This window comes from Artibeus jamaicensis, unplaced genomic scaffold (assembly GCF_021234435.1).
Source record: "Artibeus jamaicensis isolate MK-2021 breed Jamaican fruit bat unplaced genomic scaffold, CSHL_Jam_final contig_497, whole genome shotgun sequence".
NCBI classification, from domain to species: Eukaryota; Metazoa; Chordata; class Mammalia; order Chiroptera; family Phyllostomidae; genus Artibeus; species Artibeus jamaicensis.
Window position 1 is genome coordinate 6,627,422 of NW_026521863.1, and position 21,511 is coordinate 6,648,932.

The following is a 21,511-nucleotide window of genomic DNA, read 5'->3' on the forward strand; positions in this document are numbered from 1 at the left end:
GTCTTGCTCTTAACCTCACTGGGAAGGCTTCCCAAGGAAAGTGAGGCTGGCTGTGTTCACAGCCTTTGAATCCACCTGTGTGGTCCCCCGGCCTGTGTTTGTACTGCTTTGTCTAAAGGGACGGTACTAGCCACACAGCCAGGGTTTCACTGTGCTGCTTGAGAAACAAGGTTTTCAGGTTCCTGCCCCGCCCTCACACAAGGTGCCCATGTTCACGTCCTCCTGCCCCTTCCTCCCTGGCCCCTGGTGGGGGAGGACGGAAATCACAAAGGAGTGAGGCTGGGATCCTCGCACAAACCATTAGTTACATGACCTGGATTAATTCAGTTCTCTCAGCCTCGTTTTTCTCCTATGTGAAATTGGGGCACTTAGGATTTAAATAAGATAATTTCTGTAACGTTCCCACCAACGGCTGGGCATTTATAAAGCACTCAGTAACGGGTGGTCATTGCTGTTAGCCTCATCACTACTGCCCTCTCTCCTGCTCGGTCTTCTCCTCTGTGGCTCTCCTTCCCGCTCCACCGGCTCACCCAGCGCCTTCTCTTTCCTGTCTTCCACAAAGGCCATCGTCAACACTGCCTTCAAGGCCCAACTCATGACCAACTTCTCCAAGAGACCCTCTTGGTTTAATGCATGTGCCTCAAAATCTCTTGTGTGCGTTCTATCAACATTTTATATGCAATTCGCGTTACATAATGTACTTGATTATATGTTGCCCTTAGAATTTTCTAGATAATTACAACTGGTAATCATTTGTTGGTTTCCTGCAGCCACATCTTGCTTTTTTAATGAGATTAAAGCTTTTTAAGGCCAAGGATCACATCCGCCCCTCTTTGTCACCCACAGACCCTGGTGCCTCAAATAGTGCCGTGTATCCAGATATAGAATGCACGCTTGCTTAATTACTTGTCAAATATTAAGCAGATAAAATTATCCGACTCGTTTTCCTAATTCGAATGCATGCATATAAAACAGAATTGAAAAACTGTGAATACAGAATGATCGTATCTGTTTGGAGGCACCAAATGTTTAAGACCCTCATAAATCTCCGTCTCTTCCAACCCCAGGCCGTAGCGGACCCGTTTTCTCACCCCGCCAACGTCCCCACTGCGGGGAAATGGCAAGCCACCCACCCACTCTGCTTCTCCCTGCAGAAGCCTAGGGCCCACTGTGAGCCTCCCTTCCCCTCGCTCCCCCACATCCCACCACCAGCAGACCCCTCCTCCCCTGGGCGTCTCCCCTGCGGGCAGCCAGCTGGCAGGCCGGCTTCTGCTGCTCTTCCATCCAGCACAGTCCTCACCCGGCAGCCACCGTGAACTCTCACACCGCTCGTCCGACCCCTTCACTCCCACGGACATCGTTCAGTGACCTTCCCCCTACTGTGGGGACAGTTCATAGTCTCCTCTGAGCTCAACCCTCAGCCCTGGGACCAACACCAATTCAGGGTTTGGGGCCCCCAGGGAAGTGGATTTCAGGTGCAAAGACCCTCAGAGAGAATGACCCAAAACCTGTGTTTGAGTTCAAGTCAAGGAGGAGCTTGGCTTGGTGAGCTCCACGCTGGAAGATTCCCAGGCCTGACACCCCATCAATGCAGAGGTCAGAGGCTCAGCAAGAGGGAGGCTCCTCTCCCTCCCCAAATTTAAGGAGCAGGTCAGCTGTCAACTGCAGGGAGGTCTGACTGGAGAGGAGAAGTCTGTGCTGATGGTGGGGTGGGGGGATGTGAATGGGGGGCCGGGAAGCTGACTGACTTCCCCTGGGAAGGGACAGAGTAAAGTCTGAGGTCCCCTGTGGGTTGAAATGGGGAGAAAGTGCTTCAAAGGAAGCATCCACTTCCGCCAGGAAGCAGAGGGATGGCAGCGCAGCACCTGGTGGAGAAAGTAGCTCTGGCGCACCTGCTTGGGGGGTGGGAGGGGGGCCTTGGGAGAGAGACCATCACTTGACTGGCAGTCAGGACACTGCTAGTCTGGCTCCTGCCATCTCCCTATGGCTTCTGCCTGGCTCTCAGACCCCTGCCTAATAAAAACAAAAACCAGAATCACACTGATAAAAGTTCTGACTCCCAGCTGGGCACCAGGCCCCATGCCGCTCGAAGGCAGTAAGCGTAGAGGTTCAGTGCTGTGACCTTGGGCTCCATCCGAGCTCCACCACTCATGAACTTAGACAAGGCGGTGTCTGTGTATGGGTGATGCTAAGCACCTCTGCCTCACAGTGCTGTGAGGACCACAACGGTCTGCAAAGGCATGTAGTAAAGACCCAGTAACTGCAAGCTGATATTACTCTTCCATTTATTTTGAGTTTCCTTTAATCCTCATGGTGTTGCAAAGAAACTGAGGTTCAAGGCTGCAAGAATGGCTAATGGTGGACGGGAGACAGAGGACCGGGTCTGTCAGGCTCCAAGTGCCTCTCATGCTCTGTCCAGGGCTGTGATGCAGCTGTGTCCAGCCCAGCAGAATGGACAGGCTGTCCCAGAGCAGTGGCCATGCTCCCTGCGACCTCTCTACTCAACATGTGTCACTTCTGCCCGAAATCCTCCTGAGATGGATCCCTTCACCTCCAGCCCCACGCTCCCTAGAGAGGCAGCCAGGGCCAGGGGACAGAGGGGTATTCCTGTACCCCCTGAGAGGGCCAGAGACAAACACAGACAAGGAGGTAGGGATGGAGAGAGGGAAGGAGGAAGGAAGGGGAGAGAGGAGTTTGCGTGGAGGAGAGAGCTTCAAGTCTGTCTTGTGAAGACCCAAGTTCAAATGTTGTTGCTCTTTTAATGACTACTTGTGAACCCTTCTGGAAGTGACTTAACCCCAGTTTCACTGTGCTCACTTGCACCATGACACTAGCCCCAATTATTTAACTCAGCCTGGGTGGGCAGCAGCCCCTGTCACAATAACCTCCCAGCCCCACCTCCCCTGTGCTCCCGGGTCACCTCGGCCTGACATGCAGGGCAGCTCCCCAGCACACTTCTTCCTTCCACACATTCTGTCCCTGGGCCTCACCTACCCACTCCATCTCTGCCTGACTTGTCATCTGGCTACACCCCGTTTCTCTCTCAAGATGCCCCTCCAGCCTGACCTCCCCTGGGAAGGGTTTCCCTCCATCTCCCCACGGGTCCCCGGAGCATCTGCCACATGCTGCTATGTGAAGACTGACGATGTCCCCATATTCCAGAGGTGCATGTTGTTCCCACCTCCTCCACTGGACCCTGTTCCTTGAGAGCACAACTGACATCTTCTATCCCTGGACCTCAGTTCCTAGCACTTCACAGGCACTGTCTGGGTGCTTGGTGAAGTGAGTATGGAAACATCAGCACAGGCAACTAGTTAGTATTAATAAAGGAAGGGAGCACATGGAATCGGACATTAAGCACGCTTCACTCAGAAGGTGCAGCATTCACAGCCTCCCCAGGAGACAGCCTCCTCCTCCACCCTTGCCCTTGGGAGCAAGCAATCCCAGGCTGAATCTCCCTTGGGAACAGTGGGCCCAGTGCCGGAATTATTCCCCACCCCCCAGAGGGCTGGGGGGGGGGGGCAATTCCACTGCTGAGCACACGCACCAGAGGAGCCGAGATGGTGACGTAAAGGGGCAGAGTCCAGCCTGAGAAAATCTGGGAAAAGAATCAGATTGGATGAGGGCGTGGAGCCCCAGAAGGTCCAGGAAAGGGATTGGTTCAGGGGAGGGCCCAGCACAAGCCTGGGAAAGACACAGGAAGTAGGTTGGATAGTTTGAATGATGACCAGTTTGTTCCTAAAACCAAGAAAACACATGGAGGATTATCAAGGACCTTGGAGCTGTTTCCAGAGCCAGCCTGCCCTCTCCATCCCTGGGGGTGTATCACTTCCCTTCACCCCAGTAAACCTCACCACCATGTTTAAACTACTCCCGTGTGTATGCCCTCCGCAATTCCTTTCTTGTGACACAGTAAGAACTCATTTTCACCAGCAATTGATTATATATATATATATATAAATGACCTCAGATCTGAATTGGAGCATTAAAACACACACCCAAGAGCAAGCATCTGAATTGTCAAATTTCAGAGCCGGGAGGAATGTCCACACCCATCTTGCCTACTGCTTTCACTTGGCGTGAAGGTTTGCAGACTAGAACTTGCCGGCTGCCTGAGATAATGCAGGTAAGAGACGCTCGGCCTGGCAAGGTTAACCAGGACGTGGCCCACTCAGGTAACAGTGGAGCATCAGCATGTGGCCAGGCGTAGGGGATACGCTGAGTGACATCACAGGCGGTAGCAATGTGATGGCCCCCACATGTGGGACAGCTTTCTTTCTTTCAGAGACACTAGCACACACCCTGAGGTCAGTCCTACGGACACCCAGGGCCCCTCACGTAACGGAAAGCAGCCAACGACGAACACCACTGACCGGCACACATATACGGTGACCTCATTTCCTAGGGGCCAAAATGAAAAAAAAAAATCAGGAACAGGGAGATACAGGTGGAATTTTTTTAATATAATATTTTTTAAAAGCCTTAGCTTTTAAAATCCAGTCACCAGAGCTCTGCACATTTCTGCCAGTGATGCAAAATCAATGTGGGAAAAGCATGCTTTTTGGTCCAGAACGGGCCAGGGAGAGCCAGAAAACCAGAATTAAAACAGAGACAAAACCGTCCACATAAACAAATGGGGGAATCTGAAGACATAATATCTTGGCTGAGGCTTAGAAAGGAAAATTTTTAATAAAAGGAAAGATACCAGCAGGAGAAGGGAAATTATATTCCAAACTTTCTTGCTCCTATACTTCCCCCTGGAAACCTTGTCCCCCGGAAAAGCTGCCAGGAGACAGAGTCATGATTACAAACGCGTCGGCACTCAGAGACTAGCTCCTCTGGCTGGATGTGCTCGGAGGGTCATTAGAGGCTGTCAAATCCTGACCTGAGGACACAGCGGACTGGTCATGCCCACAGCAATGATTGAGGCCATGAGGCCAGGGAGCCGAAGGGCTGCGAAGAGGGTGTCGATTGCCTTGAACTTAACATAGATCATTTTAAGGGAGAAACAGAAATGAAATACAGGCATTTAGAGTATTCTACACACCGGTCCTCACTCCACTCAGGCATTCAAACCAAACACTTCCAACTGGCTTCTCTCAGAGGCCAAGTTTGCATTTTCACATAATTTCCCAGAAAACTCCAGCTCCCAGAATTTTAGGAAGATCCGAGCACGAAGCACTTTTTCCTGAGTGTCGTCTTCGTGAAGTAGTATCGATGGGAAGGTTCCAGGCCAGGCACGATCAGGCTATGACAAATAAGCCTGCCTAGCTTAATCAACTCATTGAGATTCATTCTCTGAATGCAAATCTTCTCTGCCCACGTGTATGCTGATGTGCAGTTTGGGGAGTCTGGCTACAAAGGTAACAGTCATCCCTCAACCAGTTTCCATGGCACCTCTTCACAGTACCCTCCCTGGCCAGCACCCTCGGTGTGACGAAGGCTTCATTGGAGGCTGCGGGACAGACTTCAACGTCACAGAAACAGAGGGTCAGCTCCCTGCAGGAGGAGGCTTCACGGCATCTCATTCAGACATTCAGTCAGTTAATATTTACTGAGCTCCCACCGTGCGCCGGGCACAGTTCTAAGGGCTGGCACCAGCCCACTGAATAATATAAGGTCCCTGCCCACACGGGGCAATAAATGAGCAATGATTCATTGGACCAGTTCAGGATTTATGATGGGAATCGCAGTCACGCACCACTTAATGGTGGGGGCATGTTCTGGGAAGTGCCTCATTAGGCGATCTCGTCGTCATGTGAACATCACAGAGGGATGCACACAGACTGAGATGGCAAAGCCGACTCCACACCTGGCCGTGCGGCACAGCCCACGGCTCCAAGGCTAGAAACCCACACAGCACGTCACTGTCCTGCATACTGTGGGCAACTGTAACGCAGTGATGAGTATTTGTGTATCTAAAGGTACAATCGGCACAGTAAAAAATATGGTAAACAAGATAAAAGGTTCACCTGTATAGGGCATGTGAATGGAGCTTGCAGGGCTGGCGGCTGCTCTGGATGAGACCATCGCGAGTGAGTGTGAAGTTCGAGGACGCCATGTACCCCACCGTAGACTCTACACACACCGTACACCAGCGTCACCACAAATGCATACGTAAGCATTGTCGCTATGATGTTCGGAGAGCTACATGTCACTGGGCAAGAGGAATTTTTCAGTTCCGTTATAATTTTATGGACCACCATCAGGTATATGGTCCATTGTTGACCGAAACATTGTTAGTGGCACATGACTGTGTGGGAAGAGCCAATGTCTGCACCGTGAAACTAAAAGGCGGGAGGAGAACATGGCGACCAGGCCAGTCCTAGCTTGTCCAAACCACACAAATCTCATGTAGGACTTACAAACACCACGCTTTTCCCACTCTTGTTTCTAAACAATGAGATCCAGTAAAAGCAACTCGAATATCACAATGGAAATAAGACTGTGCTGAAAGACATACATCAATGTAACAGAGAGCTTCAAGGACACTGTGTGTGTGTGTGTGTGTGTGTGTGTGTGTGTGTGTGTGTGTGTGTGTGACGCCAAGCCCGAGGGAAGAGTCTCGAGATCAGAGTCTCTGATCAGAGCATCAGAAGAGGAGCTGGTTCTGCTGCGGCTCCAGGTCAGGAAACCAGAACAAGCCCCTAAGTCCCACTGCCTGTCCTGGAAACTTGGTTGCCTGTACTGGTGGCTGCCGTCCGTGGTCATTACCCAACAAGCCACAGTCGACCTTCGCTTCTCTCCTTGCAGCCCCACAGTTGCTACCCTGGACAAGTGCCACAGCCTCCCACTCGATGCCCTTCCTGCCACTCCTGCCTGCCTGCCTATTGGTCAGGGTCCGAAGGGGGGGACAGCGGGCAGTCAGAGAGGGTGACCGAGGCCGCTTAGAAAGAGACGGCTCACTGAAGTGTAAGTAGATTAAGGGAAACCAAGGACAGAAGGATCAGAAACAGCACATGAATGCAGTGCACACTCAGGGAGGGCTCCTTCAACCGCGGGCCCTGGAAGAGCACCGGACCCAAACGACGGTGGATCCAGGTAGAGTGGCAGCTGGCCCCGGGCAGGTGCCCAGGATGAGAGGAACTTAGATCCAACCCTCCAGGCCACCAGAAATCCATCTGCTGTCTGGTAGCACTGCGGGCTGTTCCCCATCCACAGGGCCTCTGCCTGCATCCGCCCATGGTCCACCGCAGACCCAAGAGCGCTTGCATCGAAAACAGCTGGTGTTTCTTTAAAGCCACGTGTGACAGAGGGAAAGGACCGGTCGGCAGGAAGAACCACATTTTACTGAAGCAATATGCTTCCTCCGGACCCCAGAGCAAGAGTCGGGAGAGCTGGGAGCTGCAAGCTTGTCCTGATGCTTTTACTGCACCACGAGGCCTCTCTGTGAGTGGGGCCCCGGGAGAGGGTGCTCCCTGCTGGGGCCCCGGGCGAGGGTGCTTGCCATCAGGACCCCAGGACAGGGTGCTCCATCACTCGGCCCCAGTTAGGGCAGAGCCCAGAGGCCTTCCCCTACCATTTCTCACTGCTCCCCAGCCCCTGGGGCGACCCTCCCACAACTGCGAGTCAACCACGTCCCCTTGTCCCCTTGTCCCCTTGTCCCCTTGAGAGGACGAGCTGCTGCTTCCTTCCCTCCCTCTTTCCGAAGCGCAGTCTCACGTGGTGAGGGCCTGTGGACTTTGCCTTACAGGAGTGGAGGTCCCTGCTTTATTATTTTTGAGTGGAAATGACAGAAATTCCTCTGTCATCCCCCCACCACTGAGATGCCAGGTCCTCTCTAGCTGTGAGGGGACCAGCGAGGGGCTGGTGAGGCACGCCGGCCAGCGCTACTTAACACAGACTTGGGGTTGTGCCAGTTCTCTCCCTGACATATCTGCCCCCTTGATGGTGTGCTCAGGTGCCAGGGAAAACATCTCCTTGCCACTTCTGTTTACACCTTCAAAAAGGGAAAACCAACCTCCTACGAGCTCAGAAGCCTGAGGCCAAAGCAGTACTAAAAATCCACGTAAACTCCGAGAGCTGCAGTGGAAGAACCTGAAGGAAACAGAATGGGGGGGGGGACACAGGTTCCAACCTGGAAGTCTCGGGGGGAGGCACCCCAGGGCCCCGGGAGGGGCACTGGCACCCCTGCTGGGTGTGATGAGAGGAGCCAGCTTCCCGGAGAGGGGTGACAGCCGGCTAAAAACATGAGCACAGTGAAAAAATCTTTAGACTCCTAAAGTAATAACAAACCCTTTTTAAAAAATACCTTATTTATTTTTAGAGAAGGGGAGGGAGAGAAACATCAATGTGTGGTTGCTTCTCAGCACCTCCATCTGTGATCCTGGTCCATAACCCAGGCATGTGCCCTGACCGGGAATCAAACCAGCGACCCTTTGGTTCATAAGCCAGCGCTTAATCCACTGAGCCACACCAGCTAGGGCAGTAATAACAGATTCTTACACGGCCCTTAGCAGGCGTCCATCGCGGGCCTAAGGACTTTCCACATCTGTGCTCACTCAATCCTCAAAACACCCTTATCAAGGTGGTGCCACATCCCCATTTCTCATAGGGAACTGGGACACAGAGAGGTTAAGTAACTTGCCCAAGATCACACAGCCTGTTAGTGGCTGAGCCAGGACCTGAAATCAGGAAGCTGCACTCCAGGGTCCAGGCTGCCTGACAGACGGATGGGAGAGGGCCTGAGAAAGGAGAAGCCTCCAACTCAGCACAGCTGGCGGACATCTTGTCACCCCACAGACCACCCCTTGGAGAGGTCACTGATCTGACCCTCTTGCTGGATCAGTCATAATTTGTGATTAAGGAAATATATGATCTATAGCTCTATAGATACTTATATATACTTGACTTCGCATGATTAAACTGATTTTAAATAAAATGATACTGAACTGGTCTTCCACCTAAACTCTTTTCTACGAGCATTTATTAAATGATTAAATATAACAAACAATGTTAGGCATTTGCTAAGGCCCAGGCACTGATTAAGTGTTAAGGACACAAAGCTAAACTTTCTGATGGCCCTGTAACTCAGAGAGTCACCAGAAGCAGGCTCTGGGGCACAGGAGCGACCTGAACTGACAGTGCCCTTCGCGGGCCCGCCCCGGAAGTAGCGGGGCGCCGCTCTCTCACCAAATGCGTGTGCACAGATGGGTGAAAACCAGCCCGTCCAAGGGCACGCCACCCACTTCATGGGGAATCACTTTCAGCAAAACGATCGGAAGGAGAATAAAATGCGAAAACAGAAGTCTCACATCTGACTCTTCCTTCTCGTGTGAAAAAATGAAACAAAGTTATTACTGTGGTTAATGTTGGAGAGAGGTAGGAGCGAGAGCGTGTGAGGCTGTTGTCAGGAGCAGAGTGTGTTGGTAAAACTCGAGACTAGCTGGTGGGTTTGAGAGGGTTCGTTTTATTACTCGGAGGCATGACTTACATTTATGCTACAGGAATACATAACACAAAGTCTGTAATTGTCCAACTTTTCTTAATCATGATTGCTTCCAAGGAGACGTGGCTGAGGCTTAAAATATCGCAGACTCCCAAGCACATGTTTAATGCAAAGGTCTTCAAGAATATGCTCCTAAATTAGGACCTTCTCATCAATCCAGGATGTGGCACTGAACTGTTTTAATTACCCTAGAGCTCTGTGTTAAAGTCGAGTTGATTTAAATAGACAGATACATTAACTGAACAGCAAAGGGTATTTAATTGATGTCTATGAAGATAAAACTCGCAGCATCAAAACACAACAGGAAATCACTGATTATTTTGCTGATGTCAAAAGAAAAGAGTAGGAAAATCCTTTCTTACTTGTTTGTTCCAGCAACATAAATAAATGACAAAGATCCTAAAGATAAAAGACAGTGTTACGACTTCCTAAACGTTAATGGACATTACAGCTACTTCACCCAGAGTTGTGGTTCCATACAGGCCTGAAATAGAGAAAACTGCAAATCATTATTTGCAATTTTATCTTTATTGTAATCCATCTTTGTCCATATATGCCTACTAAGAACTGATTAGTCAAGTAACTTTTTTCTTATGATAAGTTTAAAATCCTATATACTTTAACTTGAGGGGTTTCTACATTTATGGATTCATAGGAATGTTTTCAAAAATCAAAAGTGAACACAACTCTTAAAATGGGCCGTGCGTTTTCAAAAGCACCTTGCTATCTCTGCTTCTCAGAGCACAGTGCCTACAAAGTCTTAATTTTGTTCAGAAAAGTGGCACACGGTGAGACCTGGCCCAGCACAGCAAGGCCAAGCGCCGCCGCCAGGTGTCAACTCGGCGCTGGTTTAGTCTGCATCTGGGAGCGCAGCTACCCTCTGTGCACACCTGCGAGGACCACACACGCGCCTCTCCAACTAGACCCTCCACCGCTTCTCCGGAATAAGTTTCTCGGATGCCGCACTGCTAGGACATGTGTTTCCAATTTCTTTTCACAGAAAAGTATCACCTGGTGAAAGGAGACAAAGCACATCTATATTGATTTAAAAAAAAATTCAATAGTAAATGTGGATGCTGGCATTAAAAATGTCTTTTACTCCCAGAATCACGCCTTGACACCACTGAGTCACTGGGTCAAGCAGGAACTACAGCCCTCGATCCTGGAAACGAGCCGTCCATTAAACATGTCTCTGTCTGTCTGTCTGTCTTTCTCTCAAAGGCCCACCTTGGCCTCATAGCCACTCCCCATGCGCAGGTGAAGGCACGATGCTTCCAAGGTCTGGATTAGTTCCCCACGTCTACTCCAGGCGGGAGGGTCGTGCTTCTGTCCCTTGGGGCACGTGCTTCTGTCCCTTAGCTGGACCCCAAAGCCACACCGTCAGCCGCCACTAGCCACAGGGCTCCGGCTGCTGGACAAGAGGAACCAGGGCCTCCTCGGGTCCCACTGCCTGGCTGTGGACAGGAGTGCTGACCAGGAGGCCCCTTTTGCTGGTGGCAGAGTGGGTGGGGCAGTGCCGGAAGTACTCCTCCCGGTCCCCACCTGCAGGAGTGCCGGCTGCATTCTCTCACCAGGAAAACAGTAGCCCCACCACGAGCACTTTATCTACAGCTCGTCCTGGATCTGCAGGGAGGCCTCGCTCGAACGCCCACTTCACAGATGAGGGGACAGAGACACAGGGGTCTCTGAGCATCTTCAAGATTTGGCCACAAAACGACGCAGCTGGCTCGGAGGGGGTGTTTCCAACGGCTGAAACAATTAAACTTGTGTTTCGCTCCCCCTGCTCCAGCTTCCTAGACCATCTTCTCTCCCCAGGCGTCTCACAACCACTGTGCTCAGCAACACGGATTCGGTGCTCTGCACAAAGGCAGCTGTTTTCCCAGCTATTCTGAGCCCTCCAACTCTGAATTTTAGATAGCTCCCTCCTGTGATAATTCCCTCCTTCTCAAGGGAGACAAATTAACCAGTGCAAGCCACTTCTGCACAGAGGCCCCGATCTGCCTGGGGAGCCGGCTGTGCGGAGGAAATCCCAGCTCCAGGGGAGCCCAGGGGGAGAAGCAGGTGTGCTGGGGGCGGGGCACGGGGGGGGGCTGGAGGGAGGGCAGAAGTCCAGCCGACACAGAGACCACTAGGGAGGTGAGCGCTGTGTAAGTGTTTAAAGCTGAATTCTTCTCCAGCCTCGTTGGCCTGCTCACCTCACAGACACACCTTGGGAGGCCTTCCTGTCAGGGACAAAGGCCTGTCCTCAAGGCAAGAGGCTAAAAGCAGATTCCTGGGTCCCACTTGAAACTTCTGAATCAACATCCTGGGGAGAAACACAAGAACTGGAGTTTGAAATTAGCCCTGGGAGATCCTGAAGACCATGTCAGGCACTGGAATAGACCCAAAATTATAGAAATGAAAGAGACCCATTTCCCACACACGAGGCTTCCGTGTCTCTCTGGGATGCTGACATGATGACCCCCCCATCCTCCTCCCCTCCCCCAGTAACTACCAAAGGAGTAGCCAGCAGCTCACCCAGCTCTCTGGGTCGGCTGGTGCCACATCTTAAGAGCTTTCTACTCCTGAACTAGTTTTCATGTTGCAAAACTTTATAGGCCTATTCACGTTTGGAAGTCATCGTATGTGTGTGCGCACTTCACTGCCCAAACTGCTCTATTAATTTTGCTTTGTAAAAACACTTCATCTCCTCTCTGACCCAATTTCTTCCCCTGCGCTCAGAAACCAGACATGGTCTTGCAGCATTTCTACCTAAGTTGACCATGGCATTAATGTATCTCACTTTAAAATTTCTTGATAGTTTTTCATGGATAAATAAATGAAAGTCTTTAGGTTATTTTTTCCCAAAGATCTCCTATCTGTAAAATAACAGTTTTGAAAACTATGTAAGTAACAGTGAAGAACATTCTTTATTCTACAAGTCTAATACACCTCCCATTTTTTGGTGTTTTTATTTCCCTTGGTTTTTCAGCTGCACTTACTGAACATACTTGTGATCAACAAATGTCTGCAACTTTCTAACACGTTTTCCACCAGTGTACCATCGCGGGCACTTTTCATGATGTTATATAATCTTTCTTGTTATTTTTATGCTGTATAACATTTCATAAAATCAATATGTCATTATTTACTTAATCATTCTCCTATGGCTGGACATCTAATTTTAGTTCCTCCCAGTTTTCCAAATGTGTGCATAATAGAATAGCATTTTAAAATGAATTGATTTTCCATCCTTAGAATAGAATCCCAGACACTGGCCGATCTAAGGAAAATGGAATTGAAAGACAGTAGAATCCTGTGGGGTGTTTTTTTTGGCGTGGCTGTTTGTCATTTACTGAACACCTACTATGTGCCAGGCACTGCAATCCTCACGACAACATACTTCAAAGCAATATTAGTCTCTGTGTTTACAGAAGTGCCATGCCCATGGTCATATCCCCTCCTGAGTGGGGGTCTGGGTGTCATCCCTGGGGCCATTCACAGTGAGGAAGAGGGTGGGGAGGGGAATTGGAGGTGCCTGTGGAAGACATCGGAGCTGTCTGACAGGCACCTGGGAGGACTGCACTGCGGGGTCGTGGGGGAGGGGGTCTGGGTGGCGCCACATAAACAGTTCTGGCCAATGAGTTGCAAGCAGCAGTAATGTGCACCACTTCCCCACCAGAGCATCTCATTGCTGGTGGGACCCTCCAGAACTCTCCCTCAGCCACGTGGCCGTCAACGTTTGCAGGCACGGTCACTCCGTCAGCTTGGGCCCCAAAGAGGAGCTCAGAGCAGGACTCCAGCTGACATCAGTGGCGATGGAGCTGGAGCAAGAAATAAACTTCTGTTATCATAAGTCACTAAAATTTCGCAGTTGTCTGTTACCACGGCACAACCTGGCTTATCCTGCCCAAGGTAATGTCCTTCAACTTCCAGATGGCTGTCGCGTACACTTCTCCCACGTGTATCTAGCTTCCTTCACAAGGCGATCTGAGGGGTACCCAGGGCACGGCCACCCGGAAACGCCGCCCGAGTGACACCCGTTTGGGTGAAGGGCTGTAGTTGGTCGCATGCTGTACGGCCCAGTCGCCCACACCCATACAGGTCCAGGCTCCCAACGCCCCGTCAAAGAGGGCAGCACACTGGCCAGCTGCACTGGGAGCAGGACAGGTCACAGCAGAGCGCTGGGCGCGTGGGACTCACCTACCGAATGGCTTTACCTTTGGCCTCCGGCCCCAGAAAGATGTGAGTCTGTTATTCATACTGAGACCACGTCCCTCTCATGCAAAGAAGTCCCCTCCAGGCGAAGGTGCCCACCTTGGTGACCCGCTCTTACATGTAAAATCATTCTCAAGCCGAGCAGATGTGCTGGAGCTTTGCCCCGCTCCCCGGCAACACCCCCACGCCAGCTTTGTCCATCCTATCCAAAGGTAACACTGCTGAGAAAACTTTCAAAATTGGACTTTATTTTTTAAATCAGTAACAGAAATGCAGTTCTTATCTAAACACTTCACCATTACAGATATAGGTGAACAATCCCTCTTCAATCTGGAGGTTCTGAAGCTTCTAGAAGTGGACTGGAATAGTTGCCTGCTCTTCAGAAGCCTGCCACCTGAACATTTGGTTTGTACGTGTATTTTAACACCTGTACTGGTGTGCCTTTGTTCCTAGTCACGTGTGCTGAATCATTCCCTTCACTTTTAAAACAGTTCGTTTCTTTACTTTTTCTACTCCTGTGACTGCATACGGTTCACTCAGACCACCGAACTGTTAAATTGTTGTTTTCGATTTTGTGCATAGGGGTGTTCGATAAATACTATCGGCCGATTTAAGGATTACTTCTCCTCGAATGTCCGTAACTTATGAAGTAGATTTTAGTGTGAATGTACGTAACACTATCATTTGTCCAAATTCACAATTCTTTTCCTCTTGCTGTAAATAAGGGTTTATGAAAAATAATCACATTGTCTTTTTTGCCTATTTGAATGACCTATTATTGTTTAACAAACCCCGAGACTCGGTGGCTCACCGGGCACGTTGGGGTCGGGACACCTTGGGCAGTTTCAGTCCAATGCGGACGGAGCCAGGAGCCGACGGCTCCTCCGTGCAAGAGGGTGGCCCCGTCTGGTTCCGGCCGGACCCGTGGAGGCCGGCCAGGCCCCTTGCCACCTGGTTCGCTCCAGCTCCCTCGGAGCTTCGTGGTCTCGGGTGGTCAGACTCCAGAGGCTTCTTTTCACAGGGATGGTTCTCCCTGTAGGGTCAGTAACGACTCCCTCTGGTGAGGCGTTGCTGGGGGGCGTGGGGCGGTTCAGTAAAGCCTTGCTCCTGATGCACGAATGTGTGAGCAGGGCTGTGGGTGCGAGAAACCACTGCCAACGGTCAGCATCACTGTGGACGCCAGGTTCCAAACACCGAGGGACAAGAGACCTGGCCTTGCAGGCTGTGACATCTCCTCATGTCTTACTTCCTCAGGTCTCCCCTTTCCACATGCGGCCCTTCCCGACGGACCCCCCAGTTGGCAGCCCTCTCCCACGCTGCGGTGCAGTCCGCCTGTCCATGCACAAGGGCTCTGGCGTGGAAGGTGCATCTGCCTCCTCGATCTCAGCTGACAAGGGAACGGCCCAGGCAAAGACGCTGCTCCCCAGCTCAGGTGTCTTGACGGGCTTCAGGAAATTTCCTTAGACATGAAACGGGACCATTTTCCTCGCAAGAGCTGTATGAGGGTCACAGCTGAACAAGGAACATCACCACCCATATCTGCATGGACAGCACGTGCCTAGCGCCTCACAGTGGGCGCCCCCAAAGGGAGGGAGACTGGCCAGAGCAGGGCAGGGCGGGGGGTCACCACGCCTCGTCGTCTCATCCAAGTCACTCGGGGAGATTGTAAACACAGAAATGGTTGGTTCTGAGAATTACACCACACAGCAAGGCAAGGATCGGCTCAATCCTCCAAAGAGGCTCTCAAAGAAAACAGAAGGCAGAGAATACGAAACGCCTTCCCCTCCCTCAAAAGGGCCAGACGGTTACGGGAAGTCCGGGCAATCTGCAGCCCATGGTAAAAACTCTGAGAAGTGCAGACCGCAGTGCTTTCCTTCCCTGATGTGGGAGGAGACAGTGTGGCAACGACGAAGAGGACGAAAAACGCAGTCTGCCTTCCAAGTCAGAACAGGATACAGGCTCTGGGCTCAGAGGAAACTTTGCTGTTGACGTCCTCAAAGGGGCCACAGCTGCCCATGTGACAGGGGGGCCAGCTCGGGGGTCTGCAGTGAGCACCCCTGGGCGCTCAGTCAGGAGAATCAGAGCCGAGGGGACCGGTGTGTGCCCACCCACTCGGAGACCACGGAGCTAAGGAGGGCACTTGGAAGTGAAGGGGGGATTGGAGACAAACAAGAGAAAGCTAACTTGGCCTGCTGGTAGGAAACCAGAAAACTCATCGCGGGGGAGGCCAAAGAGGCCAGAACTGTGAGTAAGCTCAGAGAAGATGTACAGTTGTAGATTTATAGTGAATTTTATCTTTCTTTTACTTTTTTTTTGAGTTTTGCTCTATTTTTTTTAAATCCTCACCCAAGGATGTGCTCACTGATTTTAGAGAGAGAGGAAAGGAGGGAGGGAATAAGTTGGGGGGAGGGAGGGAGAGAGAAAGAGAAACGTCCATCTGTTGCTCACCACATGCGCCCCGACCGGGGGTCAAACCCGCAACCTTCTGGTGTACGGGATGATGCCCAGCCCACTGAGCCGCCCAACCAGGCCTTACTCTACCTTTTTTAAAAACTGTGGTGAGAACACTTAACATGAGGTCCCCACTCTTATCACACTGTCACGCACACAGCACCGCGCTGGGAACTGCAGGCGCCACGGGGGGCAGCAGGTCTCTGGAGCGGTCATCTCGCATAACTGAGACCAGACTCCCAGCGAACAGCAACTCTCCATGTCGCCCCCTCCTGGCCCCGGGCCACCACCTTCCGCTCTCTGCTTCCGGGAGCATGGCTGGTTTAGATTCCTCACATAGGTGGTCTCAGGTAGCACTTGTCCTTCCGTGTCTGGTGCATTTCACTTAACGTAACGTCCTCCAGGTGTGTCCATGCTGTTGCATATGGTGGGCCTTCCTTCTCTGCCGTGGCTGAACAACATCCCACTGTAGGTATCTACCACGTGTTTAAGATCCATTCATCCATCGACGGACACTTGGGTTGTTTCCGCATCCTGGCCACTGTGAACAGGGCTGCGATGAACGTGGGGGGTCGAGGGAAATGAGGCTGCCATGCCCACCACAAAGCTTAGCCACGTCACAGGCTGAACCAGGATCCCACCCTACAGCGCTTTTATAATTTTTTTCTAAAACATGAAAATTATCCTAAATTAACTGTAGAGTCTTAATGTATGAGGACCTCAAGACCCAGAACTGCCCCACCTCTGGCAGGGGCCCAATGGGCAGCTCTGATGGGCAGCTTCTATGGCCACGTACACAGAGGCTGGCTGGAAAGTGCTGGAACTGCACTGCCCAGTGTCCCCTTTACAGGGCAGAGAAGAGTGTCGCTGGGTGTCTGGCCACATATGGGCTTGGCCAGACCTGGCAGGGAAGAGGTGCCACTGAGGCCAGCACCTCCCTGCCCTGTCCTTCCACCTGGGGCAGCACTGCCCTTGGTACACCCTGTCCCAGACACTTCAGACACCTTCGTATCTTTATTCAAATCTAGAGGAATGTGTTTGTAAGGGGGCTTCTAACTGAAAGACCCTAATGCAAAAATACGGCTGCTGTGACAGAAAGAACTAAGAACTAGGAGGCACAACTAGGGAACACGATTTTTACGGGTCCAAATGCCTTCACCATCGGGAACGACAGGAGCCACAGGGCTTGAGCCTGTGACAAACTGCACATACGCACTCAGGAAAGCAAAGTTCCAAAACCCGTAGCCCTTTGCCTCATCCCTGTGTCTTGCTACACTTGTATCCTGATGTCCCTCTCAAAGCTATTTTTAGTAATAATCATCATTCAACAAGGAGGAAGAAAAATTCACACCCAGTATATTCGCAGAGGCCCAGGAAACTCTGCCCACAAGCCGACGGCCTTTCCAAAGGCATCTTTCCCTGCAGAGACCCCTTTTCCCCTTACAGCGTTCGAGGCTGGCTGCCTGGAACCCCTGCTGCAGCTGTATTGAATTCAACGAGACAGAGTTCATGGCAGCGGCCACCTGGGAACTTCCCGGGCCCCTGGAATGTGTGGTGCTGTAGATTCCGAGCCCAGAGTACAGAACAGTGACATCAGATTCCCCACCACAAGCTGCGGGTGCATTTATCCAGCCCCGACTTTGCTTCTTGCTCAGCCAATTACTGAGGCCAGCAGGCAGGAAAGGGAGTCTTTTTGGGCACATGCTCACTGTATTCACTGTGTAAACAGGAAAAAATAGATCAAGTAATTATCTGCCTACCTCCTGTTGTTACCAACCTCTGTGCACAGGGAGAAGCATAACTGACCGGAAGACCGTGGTCAGAAGGCATGTGCCAAGTCTCCCCTTGGCCCTGCTCACATGCCCTTTGAAACCCCTCCTCCCTCATTTTTCTAATGAAGCAAATAAAGGATGTTTACACACAGGCCCAGTTTGGGGAACATTCTTTTGCTTCCATGTAAGTCAAATGAGCAAGTGAGAACTGGAACTGTGGATTATAACAACGCATATTCTAGACCCCTGGGATGCTTTTTTATAGAGGGGTTCCTGCACGGTGGGAAAATGGATTAGATGGCATCTAAATGATTCCTTTCCAACTCCGAGAGTTTATTTTCTATTCCTCAACACAGCAAGCTTCCTCAACAAAACTCCTTCCTAGTCACAGAAATTCCAGGACTGCTACGTAGGTATCAACAGTGACTCTGGGAGAAGCAGATGCAGGAAGGCTTCTTTCTAAAGAATGTCGCAGTTGCATGCGGACAGGTCAGCTCAGAGGAGTGAAGGGGAGGTCTTGCCCATTCACTGCCCCCTCTCGTGGCTACTCCTGCACCCCGTGCAGGGACGCACGGGCCACCTGTGACCTGCCAGCTTCTCCAGGCTTCCTTGTTCTAGAGATTCCAATCCTGAGGCTGCCTCTGCTCCCGACTCCCCTCCAAATGCCCACACCTTCCACATCGGTTGACAGACAGTGTCCATCAGTGAGTGACACCTAGACACGGTAAAGCTTGGTCAGGCTTCGTTGTCGAGTTTCCAAACTTCCAGCCACCACCATGGAAATGGGGAGCTTCTCTCCCTCCTAACTCCTGGGGAAACTTAAAGGCTGGTAGGGAAGGGGGTTCGGGGAGAAGCCAAGGAGAAACTAAGTTACTCTGTTCATAAGGCACACGGCCACCACGAAACAGCGATCGGAAACGCCATGAAAATGCTGTCAAACAGCAGAATCTGTAAGGCACATTTGGTACATTATTACAAAAGTCTATCATTTATTTTCCAGAAGTTCTTTCATGGACACTTTTGGAGAGACAGCTTTATCCTACATATCTCTAGGTTTACATGTGGATCAATGCTACTCTGATAAATGGTTCAGAATTGTGGTTCCTGGTCCTTTCAAGGGCAGGAGCTATTTTTTTAACATTAAAACATTATGTGTGTCCCCATATGGTAGTAGGTGTCTTTGATATCTCTGGATCATTGAGAAAACATGTAATTCTAGAAGGCTACTGTGAATTCAGCAATGCTTTTAAATGAATTTGCTTGACCGGTCCCATGGGATCTACATGTGCTTGGAAACACACGAGACCAGGCAGGCACGTGAGACCTGCTGTTTACTGCCTGCAGATGGCACTGGATTCTCGACCCCTTGAAGTGGCCCCCCGGTCCCCAGTCTCTCCCAGGCTAAGGCCGCAGGTTGGCAACCTCTGCAGTCTACCCACCTGTGTGAACCCTAAAGAACAAATACTTGGTCATCCCCAAAGCATTCTGAATTCATATTTTCAAGAAGAAAAAAGCAAAATCACTTACTATTAATTTTTTTCCTTCCCAGACACCCTTGGTAGGGTATCAAGCAACGTAACAGGTATCAACAGAACACCTTTTCTCCTGTTTTTGGTTGTCCAACCATCAGCAAACACTCAACAAGAGAAGACACTAAGAACTCACAACACTCTCGGCTCCTGGGGACTATTAGAGTCTAATTAAAACTCACAAGATCAATGCTATGTCTAACGAAAACAATCACCATGGGAACTATGAAGAGGAAAAAAGACTTGTTAGCAATCACATAAAATTACCCTGAATAATCCTCCTTCCTGCCAGCCAACCCCCCAAAAAACACTCCTCTCAGCTTAAACATAAATAAATGCCAATAACCAGACCCTCGGGGCACCGGCTTCAGAGGCAGAAGAAACAGCCCCAAGTGTGTGGGGAGGGGCGGGCCACAGACGCCAGCTGTTCACTCTGCTTGTCTTCCCTGCAGAGCCAATCCGAGCAGATGTGCTCACCAGTGTTTTAAGAGTTCGTTTCTTTGGTGTCATGTTTTAATTTGTCCAAATTTGCTTTTCTTTATCACCAGGACACAGACAAACCCAGGCCCACAACTGTAACAGCTCAACGCGGAGGTCAAGGCTCCGTCCTGGGGACCCTCTGTTGATACTGCATTCGACTGGGAGGAAGCGGGGGGGGGGGGGGGGGGGGGCAGGCAGTGGCCACTGGATGAGACCCCTGGGAACAACTAGAACCAAGAAGGCAGGCTCTACACAGAGGCCACGTCAGTCCCCAAAGAGATCCCACGTCCAGGAATAATTTTTGAAACACGCCTCACCTATTAGCAGTTGACAGAAAAACCACACTTGTACAATATCGGGTTTATGAAAAAAGCAGGGATAGAACATTTCAGTGATTGGTAAAGATTCGAGAGAATATTGTGAGCTCTTTACTTAATTGCTGTGCATTCTTACTCGCTGACAAAGGCCAAAAGGGAGAACAGTGCGGGCTTCTTGTCCATTTTAAAACATGTCAGGGCAGTTCTGCTGCAGAATTCTTAGAGCAAATTACCAATTTCATGTTCTGGTTACAGAGAATGTCATTCCCAACTGACTTGGACCAACCGAGTCCACAAAACAGACTTCATGTTCCCAGCTATTGTTCCTTCCTGTCCCCGAGCTCCAGGAACGGGTCTGGACTCCACTTAGGGTCACCGTGGCCAAACCAGCCAGTCCCTGTGGCCAGCTCAGGGGCCCACGGACTGTCACTGACACCTCAGGGTTTGTACCAGTACAGACAGCAACCAGAATCACTGACCATGACGTCACTTCACAGTGATTTAAAGTAGAGGCGCCCAGAAACAAAACGGCTAAACAAACTCCCCAAGCAATTGCGACATTCTTCTTAAACCTCCCCCTTCCTTAGCAAATTTCCGAACTTTAAAAAGAGTGATTAGAAGAGTAGGCTGTCGTGGACCAATGCCTTTCTCTGCCCACACTGTACTTGGAGGAAGTACAAATTGCCAAGACAGGGATGACAACGCTTTGCCTTCGTTCCTGAGAGTTTTTTAACGTGCTCGCCAGGAAGTGACGTGACGGCTGCCCCTCACAACTGTGGGCGCTGCAGTGGGCGGCTGTGGTTCCTGTCGCTTTGCACAAACCAAGGTTCCACCAGGCAGGACTCACTCTGGGTTAACTGGCCAGGCCTTGGTACTCACCTCTCACCCAGAGCCCTTCCAACTACTCGAGGAATAAGGACAGGGCCGCCTGGACCGCACACAACAACATTAACACCTGAGTGAAAGCAAATCTGCTGAAAAAGTGAAGGGAGGACTTGTAGGCCTTTGGGAGTGATCGCAAAATAGAAAGGCTGGCGGGGCAGACCCACGGTGGGGCTGCCTTTGCTCCGGCCCTAACCAGGCTCCTCCGCTGGGAATCCAGGCCCAGGAGCCGGGGTGGGGGCGGTGCGCAGGGAGCTCCCGGGAATGGAAAAATTGAGGAGCACATCGCCAGGGGCGGGCTGCTCCTAAAGCCCAAGAGCCTGTTTCCACAACAGCGGCAGCAACCTGCCAGCATCAGTGACCCCGAGTGAAAGGGAGCCACTGCCAACAGCGAAACCCCGGTTCCTCTGGGCTCCCTCAGATGCCCGCAGTCAA

General features: G+C 51.1%; 1 protein-coding gene across 3 annotated transcripts in view; it reads right to left on the reverse strand.

The window, feature by feature from the left end:
- Nucleotides 1-21,511, reverse strand: part of ZDHHC14 (zinc finger DHHC-type palmitoyltransferase 14) — a 220,874-nt gene that overhangs the window by 137,096 nt on the left and 62,267 nt on the right. The gene's annotated exons all lie outside the window — the stretch shown is intronic.